Source organism: Lepisma saccharinum, chromosome 1 (assembly GCF_977018435.1).
Source record: "Lepisma saccharinum chromosome 1, izLepSacc3.1, whole genome shotgun sequence".
NCBI classification, from domain to species: domain Eukaryota; kingdom Metazoa; phylum Arthropoda; class Insecta; order Zygentoma; family Lepismatidae; genus Lepisma; species Lepisma saccharinum.
Genome location: NC_139229.1, coordinates 104,367,254 through 104,376,978, shown reverse-complemented (window position 1 = coordinate 104,376,978; position 9,725 = coordinate 104,367,254). Strand labels below are relative to the sequence as shown.

The 9,725-nt window shown below is 39.9% G+C and overlaps 1 protein-coding gene across 1 annotated transcript in view; it reads right to left on the bottom strand.

The window, feature by feature from the left end:
* LOC145998916 (uncharacterized) overlaps window positions 1-9,725 on the bottom strand; it is a 281,190-nt gene that overhangs the window by 135,126 nt on the left and 136,339 nt on the right. The window lies entirely within an intron of this gene.

Sequence of the window (9,725 nt, the reverse complement as noted above, 5' to 3'; positions counted from 1 at the left end):
GTTCTAATACGGGAGTCCCCGGAAATACGGGAGAGTTTGTCACCCTAGAATATAATTTCCATGTACAGTGGGATGCATAAGTATTACCAAAATAAATTGTCCATCACCATGTCTATTCTCTTTGTTTTATGCAATGAGAGCTTTAAGAATTGAAACAAAACGCCATATAAACTGCTGACAGCTTCTTCACTAGTATATGTAAAACTCCATTCATTAAAAACACGTATGATGCAAAAGAAAAATTAATGTAAATCAGTAGCGTGCCCAGGATTTTCGTAAGGGAGGGGTTACGTACACTTTTTCTGGTAGTCAGGTCTCATTTTGCCACCTTTTCCTACCTTTGATGTTCTTTTTTTAGGAATACTGGACCAAAAGGGGGGGGTTATAACCCCCAGCAACCCCCCCTTGGGCACGCCACTGATGTAAATAGGCAGGGACAATTTGCCGAGCAATACTTATACATCCCACTGTACAGCTATCCAGGGGCGCCGGCTTGTCAAAATTATTGGGGGGCTCTGATCACTGAAATAAATGAATGAATGACTCATTTCCTCCCTTTTTTAAAAATAAAAATTACGTCTTCGTATAGCAGTTTTTAAGCAGCTATTATAACAGTTGGGCTGAAAAGTTCGTAGGCTGACTCATAGATGGCGTTACTAGAATTAAATCCATGTGATTTTTACTTAGTACTACCTTCAAAAGATACGTGTATAAATTTCACAGCTGCCGGATAATTAGTTCGTGAGATATAGCATTGTGAGTGAAGCAGCTTTTGTTATTGTGAAAAAATGGATAAAAAAGAATTTCGTGTGTTAATAAAGCATTGCTTTTTGGAGAGAAAAAAATACTGTTGAAGCCAAGGCTTGGCTTGATAAACATTATTCGGACTCTGCACCAGGAAAATCAACCGTTGAGAAGTGGTTTGCTAAATTTAAACGAGGCGAAATGAGCATCGAAGACGATGCACGCAGTGGACGCCCCAAAGAGGCTGTTACCGACGAAAACATCAAAAAAGTCCACAAAATAATTTTAAATGATCGTAAAGTGAAGTTGATGGAGATAGCTGAGACTTTAAAAATATCAAAGGAACGTGTTGGACATATTGTGCGTGAATATTTGAACATGCGAAAGCTGTGTGCAAAATGGGTGCCGCGCGTGCTCACAATCGACAATGCACCGTGTCACAAATCAATGAAAACGATGGCAACATTATATGAATTAGACTACGAATTGCTTCCCCATCCACCATATTCTCCAGATCTGGCCCCCAGTGACTTTTTCCTGTTTGCAGACCTTAAAAGAATGCTCGCTGGAAAGAAATTTAGCACTGATGAAGAGGTAATCGCCGGAACTGAGGCCTATTTTGAGGCTAAAGAGAAATCGTACTATAAAAATGGCATCGAAAAATTGTATGACCGCTATAATCGTTGTATCGCCCTCGAAGGCAACTATATTGAATAATAAAATCGAATTTTGTCAAAAAAATATTTTTTACTATGTTAGCCTACGAACTTTTTAGCCCAACTGTTATTCCTCATGCAAATGAAATGTAACATGAAAAACGTGTGTCTGATCAATTTTTTTTAGATAACAATTAACATTATTATTTAAAAGTAGGCTATGTATTTACATTAAGAGACCAACATAACAGTTTTATGCCGGCCTCGGCAGACGAGCGTGTTGGGTGGTCGGCTCAACTCGCTTTGATCTGGTGGTCTCGGGTTCGAGTCCCGGCGAGGGCATGGGTGTGTTTTAATGTCCTCAACAGACTTGTAAAGAAAGGACATGTGACGGGTGCAAAGAACCTTAGTGTTGACGTACCCATAAAAATAGCGAATATTTACAATATTTAATAGTTTTATTTAATTATTTACATAAATGCTAACACAAATCGCAGGCAAATAGTTGTACTTTTTTGTTCTTGCTACAATATTTTACTTTTTAAATTTAATTTTGCAATAATAAATAAACACATAGCATGCCCTGCTTTAGGAATAATGCCTTTGATCATAGCCGTTCCCGCTTTCGCAATACAGACCTTTCATAAGCTTTCCTTGCGTACTTTACTGCAAGCCAGTGTTAAATAAACTCAAATACTTTAGAATTATTTTCCCCTTATTCTTTGGACTAGAGGAAGAGATTTCGAGGATAACTAAATATCGTGCATATCAATATTGCCTGAAAGTCGTGTTTACGACCTCAAATTGTTCAGAATTCACTAAACAACATACTGGTATAATTGTCATATCACCTCGCTATTTTGAAAGTCTTTTTAGTAAAAATGTTTACAATACTCATAATTATATACTTAGTATATAGTAATAAGTCATGTGTTTTTCTGTCTCCGTTCATAGCCCCCCCCCAAAGTTGATGGTTTAGCGGTCTCAGCCCCCCAAAGTTGATGGTCTAGAACATTTCAAATGTGTATTTAAAGTTAAGTTCATGTGGCGCAATTCAGAGTAAACTTTTCAAGAGAAGCAAAATAATACATTAGATCCTCTTAAGCAAAATTATTTGGGGGAGCTCTGCCCCCACATCATTAACATTGGAGGGCTCGAGCCCCCCCAAGCCCCATGGAGTCGGCGCCTATGCAGCTATCTTTATGGTTGATTTATAATGTACGCGTATATTAATCGCGAGTGTTAAGTTGGAAAACCTTTCCATCGCATCGGCATTTTTTGTCTACTGGCAGGTCTTCCCAGTTATCACGTAGGTGCTTCCGTCCAATGATACGGCTCTGGAGACAGCACATGCATGTTCTGACCAATAAACGATTTACAGCAAAAACAGTAGACGTTACTCTATCGCATCTTCCCCATGTTTTGAAAGACTTCAAGGCAGCAGTGTCCTACATAGAGTAGTTCACACAAGTCTCACCAGATGGCATATAGAATAATTTGAATTGCGAATAGAGCTCGCCATTTTCTTCGAGAGGGGAATTTGAACATTTACGTGCCATAGAGCGAGAGGAAGGGAAAGGTAACAGACATAAAGAAGATAATTGCTTCTGATGACTATATGGAAGCAAGGAATTTACTGATTGTTTGAAATACACGTTGCTCCCACACAGTCAGTCGTATTTGAATCAAACCTACATTTGGGAGCAACGACACGGGGGCGTCCCAGTGGCGGGAACTGTATCAGAATGAACCTTTTGACTTCTCCCTCCGTTTTTACTCCAACTGAATCCGATTTCAGAGACTAAAGGGTACGGAGTTCGCTTGAGAATATGCCAAGTGGACGACTGCCAGAGATATAAACAAAAATCTCATCGATTCACTTTGGACCAGGGACAAAGTACCCGATAAAAACAATGTCAAATTGGAAGGTGAATAGTTTAAGAAGAAGTACCGTGGATTAGTCAAAATTCAGAATTGGAACCTATCCTTCTTATATTATTCCAATATTTCTATTGTACAATACCTCGCACTAGTTTACTAAAAACTTTATTTTTCGTTATAACAAAAAAAATGTTCTTATTTTAAATTTAATTGGAAATAACATTGTTGAGAACTCATATATCTCGGCAATACGCATGAAGTAATTAGTTGTATGATTTTTTCATTGCAGACAAACATTGTCATATTGTAACAGATGATATCTTTAATGTAAAATTAAACAATTAAATGTAAAATTACTATTGTAACATTAAATTGAATGCAAAATAGAAAATATTAAAATGAACGGAACACATTACTTACATCAAGCGAATGTTTCATTGAAAATATTTCGAAAAAGAAATATTTGATTCACTAACGGCAATCTTCTACTAATAATAATAACAATGCTTGTTTATTTTAAGATCTGTGTTCGAGAACTGCCCTGGGCATGATGTTCCCTTGTCATTGTTCCTAGGACAATTAATCATATTTTAGCTTCATCATCGAGATGAACGTGATGTTAAATAATAAACATGCAAAAACTACAAAATACGTGTTCTAACTGTTTAATACAACCTCCAAAACTTTACATTAAATGGGCTATTGCATACTGAACTTCTAATACTTTTTTGTACATGTTTTAACGGGACTCTTTCTGGTAGTAATAATGGATATTTCGAACTACACATAATTCTTCAAGAAAATAAAATTGCAATTCAGTTGGAAATCAATTTCACAATGTGATTAAAATAATGATACTCAGTCTGAAATCGTTATGTTCATTGATAGTCATCCTGTGCAAGGTTTGTCCGTGAGCTGCTTTAGTAACTCCAGTAGAATGCTGGCATGATAACTGTAACGAAGCCATGCAATCTTCCTTACACCTCCACATTTCCTCGTCCTTTCGTCTCTATCTTAGCGGATAACCTAATGGTAGTACTAAGAAACAACGCCAATTAATCATCTAGCCGACACTTAATACTTATTGCTGAGCATATAGGAACGGTAAAGCAAAATGTAAATTGTTTACTGAAATCATTCCATTACAGTAGAACGGTTAAATTGTTAAGGAAATAAAAAATAAAAACTGAACTCAAAGAAATTCCATGCTTGTAAATCCGAGCAACATCCATTTCATCCTCGAAGTACGCTTTTTCGGCATACTTTCTCCTTTTTGTTAAGTACATGGAACTCCAGGGAACGTGTATTGCCCTGCCCGTATGTTACGATAGAGGTTGCATCTTCAAATGAATACCTTCTCTGCACGGTTTGAAACTTATTCCCCAATAATTCCTGCAGTGGTGTAATTAGCACAGTTTATATAGCATAGCAGGGAATTTTTATACGTGTGGACTATTTATATAAGACCTTAATAAATAGCAGACTCTTCATTCAATAAATAAAATGCCACTTATATCGTGGTATTGGCCGGATGCAAAACATGCTAGCTTGAAATAAAAACAGTCGAACATCTATTGCACTTCTTTTTCTTACTTCAGTTGGCGTATGATCCTCAATTCTGATTGGTAGTTGTAGTATTCATGAATAGATTCAAAGATGGATTTAAAGGCTGTTTCTAATTGATAGATTCGGAGTGAAGGACATGGTAATGTAGATTAATACTAAATCGCACAAGATAAAAACCAGACGGTGAACAATTAACATATTTAATCGAAACTGGACGTTATGTCCGAAACATTCAAGTACATTCATTCATTCATACTTTATTGGTTTTAGCTGTTATACCAGCTCTACACCAAGTGTCCTAAAAATATGTCATGCATGACACTGTTACACAAATTACAAATTTTGAATATATACAGTTTTCTTATACATAATTTATCTACATCATTATCATACAAATTTAAAATTGACAATAAATACAATTGTTATATCTGGTGACTATATCAAGTTACACATTTTGAGTAGTATAGATTAGAGAGTTCACCAACAGAAAATGGGGCTCGCCTTAATGGTTTGCTCTTGTAAGGCATGAGCCCCTATTTTCTGGCAGTGCTGCCAGCTTCTTACTCGAAAAAATCACCAAGGTTTTTTTTTTTGGGTCTAACCTAGCCTCAAGCAAGGAGCTGGCAATCTTGCTTGAGGCTCGCCTTAATGGTTTGCTCTTGTAAGGCATAAGCTCTATTTTCTGGCAGTGTTGCCAATATTTTACTCGAAAAAATCACCAAGGTTTTTTTTCTTTGTCTAACCTAGCCTAAAGCAAGGAGCTGGCAACCTTGCTTGAGGCTTGCCTTACAGTGCATAAAGCAAGAAGCTGGCAACCTTGCTTGAGGCTTGCTTTACAGTGCATAAAGCAAAGTTGCCAACCTACTGGTACTTTTGCCATAGCCTTTTACAAAAAAGAGAGAGGAGAGAGAGAGGGAAGAGTTAAACAACCGACAGCTGCCAACACCCACCTACAGCCTTTTTTTTTCTTGGTCTAACCTAACCTAAAGCAAGGAGCTGGCAATTTTACTTAAGACTTGCCTTACAGTGCATAAAGCAAGGTTGCCAACCTACTGGTACTTTTGCCATAATCTTTTACAAAAAAGAGAGAGGAGAGAGAGAGGGAAGAGTTAAACAACCGACAGCTGCCAACACCCACCCTAACCTAACCTAACCTAACCTAACCTAACCCACCCTAACCTAACCTAACCTAACCTAACCCACCCTAACCTAACCTAACCTAACCTAACCTAACCTAACCCACCCTAACCTAACCTAACCTAACCCACCCTAACCTAACCTAACCTAACCCAACCTAACCTAACCTAACCTAACCCACCCTAACCTAACCTAACCTAACCTAACCAGGTCTAACCTAACCTAAAGCAAGGAGCTGGCAACCTTGCTTGAGGCTTGCCTTACAGTGCATAAAGCAAGGTTGCCAACCTACTGGTACTTTTGCCATGGCTTTTTACAAAAAAAAGAGAGAGAGGAGAGAGAGAGAGAAAGAGGGAAGAGTTAAACAACCGACAGCCTACCTACAGCTTTTTTTTTTTCTTGGTCTAACCTAAAGCAAGGAGCTGCAACTTTGCTTGAGGTTTGCTTTACAGTGCATAAAGCAATTTTTGCCAACCTACATATACTAAACAAGGAGAGCCGGCACTGCCGTAAAAGAGAGAGAGATGGATGGGTGGTAACACTGCACGGGTTCAACGTCATCAAGTAAAAATCGCCTTAATGGTTTTTTCATGTAAAACATGATCTCTATTTTCTCACAATATTACCAACTCCTACCTACACTTTTTTTTACTTGGCAAGGGCTAGAGAGAGAGAAAAACTTATAGCTGACAACAGTAATGAGCGAATGCGCCATATCGTAATTTTCCAACTCCGGCAATGTTTGTATATCGTGACTTTTGTAAACCTCTCTCGGGGGAACGATGTGCCACACACACACACACACACACACACACACACACACACGCGCGTGCGCGTGTATTGTGACGCAAGCAAACAAACAAAATAATAATAATTGTTGTTTTTTAGGATTCCTGGCCCCCATAACCCCGCCAGGAGTGCGTGGTGCCCAACCAAAAAAGTAAAGGTTTTCCCGTACGGCCTTCGAACGTAAAATTGATTGACGTGGGGGCGAATCTCTTTGGGGATGTTTTTTAATTTGTATATTTACCTGTGCATACTATTTATTATTAATTTAGCCGTGTTCTGTTTGGCATCTATTTCGAGCAGTTTGCCCGGCGGTAAAGTCTTATTGTTTTTTAAATTTTTTTGATTTTTTTACGCAAGGCCATGATCTTACGGATGTACGTGGCATTGAGCGTGTCCTGTGAGAAATACACGTGAAGATCAGCTTCCGTGCAGCCGGTTGGATTCGTAACGCCGCGATAAACATCAACTTCCGTGCCGGGCGGAACGCCCGTTCCGGCGTGGAATTTGCGCCACTCCCAAGTTCACGTTGAAAGGGGGGAGGCCAGCTGCTACCATGACGCTCGGGTAGAGTGACGTAAAGTCCAATGTCAAAATAATCTCATTCTCTGTTCTGTTTTTGAGTGCCACGTTCATGTGAGGGTTACGGTGCACGTAACCCCCGACTAGCTTGTGATGATACTCGAGATGTTGCCGTGGGAAACACAATCATCGCTTGTTCTGCAACGCTTCGCTGAAATAGTAATGCGAGAGATGCAAGTTGAGTTTGTGCCCTCGAACCTGGTCCGCACGCAACACGCTCTGGCAGCACAATTTGGGTCGCCCTAAACTCAGAGGCCTAGTGAGTTGGCAATACTGACACGACCTAGTTTTTGCTTATATTGTCACCGCAACCGGATGCGACGACGGGCATTATCTTCTCCCCACCAGGTTGAAGTACAACGAAACATACTTCAGCGTGTACGAGGAGAGGTTCCCGAAAAGGTAACGCACCACTTCGATGCCGTCCAATTCGAGTTTCGGACGACCAGAAAATCAGAGGCAATATTGATACGGCCTAGTAAGTTGGCAACATTAGTAGACCCAAATGGAGAGTTCTGCGACCGAAAGTGAGGCTCGGTGAGGCTCGCCTTAATGGTTTGCTCTTGTAAGGCATAAGCCTTATTTTCTCGCAGTGTTGCCAACATCTTACTCGAAAAAATCACTAAGGTTTCTCTCCACGTTCCACTGCATAGGGTATCCTCGGGCAAACGCATGGGAAAGAGCACCGTGTGACTTCTCGTCGATATTTTGGTTCCCGCTTTGAATCCTCCCGCCTGATAGTATGCTGCGTCCGTTTTGGATAATTTCAAAGTTCCCACTGCCGTCGACGTGATGCCTGGATAATCTATTCTGTCGATGACGGTGTTGTGTTTCCTCGCCTCCACCTGCGAGAACAGGTGAGGCACGAAGTTGTCCACGAGTATCAAATTTGCTGCTGCGGGGAACGCGTATCCGCTTTCCTTCTTCACCACGTCGAATTCAAGGTAGAGGTCCGCTCTGTGAGGATGAACGAACCCGTCCCCTACGTCCACGTCGTATTCGATCTCTCTGTTCGCTTCGTTCAAATTTCCGAACATAGGTTCTATTCATATTTTTACTTACGTATAGGCGTACATGATGAATCAGCAAACATATTTTTTCTAAGTCTTGCCGTTTCCAAGATAACCCTATTTCCGGTCGCCATTTTCGATTTCCGAGCATAGGTTCTATTCATATTTTACTCACGTATAGGCGTACATGATGAATCAGCAAACATATTTTTTCTAAGTCTTGCCGTTTCCAAGATAACCCTATTTCCGGTCGCCATTTTCGATTTCCGAGCATAGGTTCTATTCATATTTTACTCACGTATAGGCGTACGTGATGAATCTGAAAACAGATTTCTCCTAAGTCTTACCGTTTCCAAGATAACCCCACTTCCGGTCGCTATTTTCGATTTCCGAACATAGGTTCTATTCATATTTTACTCACATATAGGCGTACGTGATGAATCACCAAACAGATTTCTCCTAAGTCTTACCGTTTCCAAGATAACGCCACTTCCGGTCGCCATTTTGGATTTCCGAGCATAGGTTCTATTCATACTTTTTCTCACATATAGGCGTACGTGATGAATCCGCAAACAGATTTCTTCTAAGTCTTACCGTTTCCAAGATAACGCCACTTCCGGTCGCCATTTTGGATTTCCGAACATAGGTTCTATTCATACTTTTTCTCACGTATAGGTGTACATGATGAATCACCAAACAGATTTTTCCTAAGTCTTACCGTTTCCAAGATAACCCCACTTCCGGTTGCTATTTTGAATTTCCGAGCATAGGTTCTATTCATATTTTTTCTCACATATAGGTGTACATGACGAATCCGCAAACAGATTCTTGCTAAGTCTTACTGTTTCCAAGATAACCCTATTTCCGGTCGCCATTTTGGATTTCCGAGCACAGGTTCTATTCATACTTTTTCTCACGTATAGGTGTACGTGATGAATCACCAAACAGATTTTTCATAAGTCATGAATTGGAGGGTTCTATGACAACCTATATTAATTCTCGTAAGAGAACAGAACGTGTCCTACGGGGCAAGTTAAGGGGCATGTGCATGGCCAAAGGGGAAGTTCCTTTGCGCGCTCAAGCATGATTTAATTTTATTATATTTTCAGATTGACCACAAAACAAGGTGTTGACAGGCAGTGTGTATATATATTGTAAGAAGATGTTTCATTATCAACCTCTACTTCTTGCAGTACATCCTGGACACAGCGTTGCAGGTTAACAAAGGACCTTTGGTCAGTATATATTTTTTTTCTTAAAACTGTTCGGTTACTTGCTCGTTCCTGACATCATACACAAAAGTTTTCTCTGCGATGAGGATGACGCTACACAGAGTGTCGGCAGGCAAGGCATCGTGGAACTC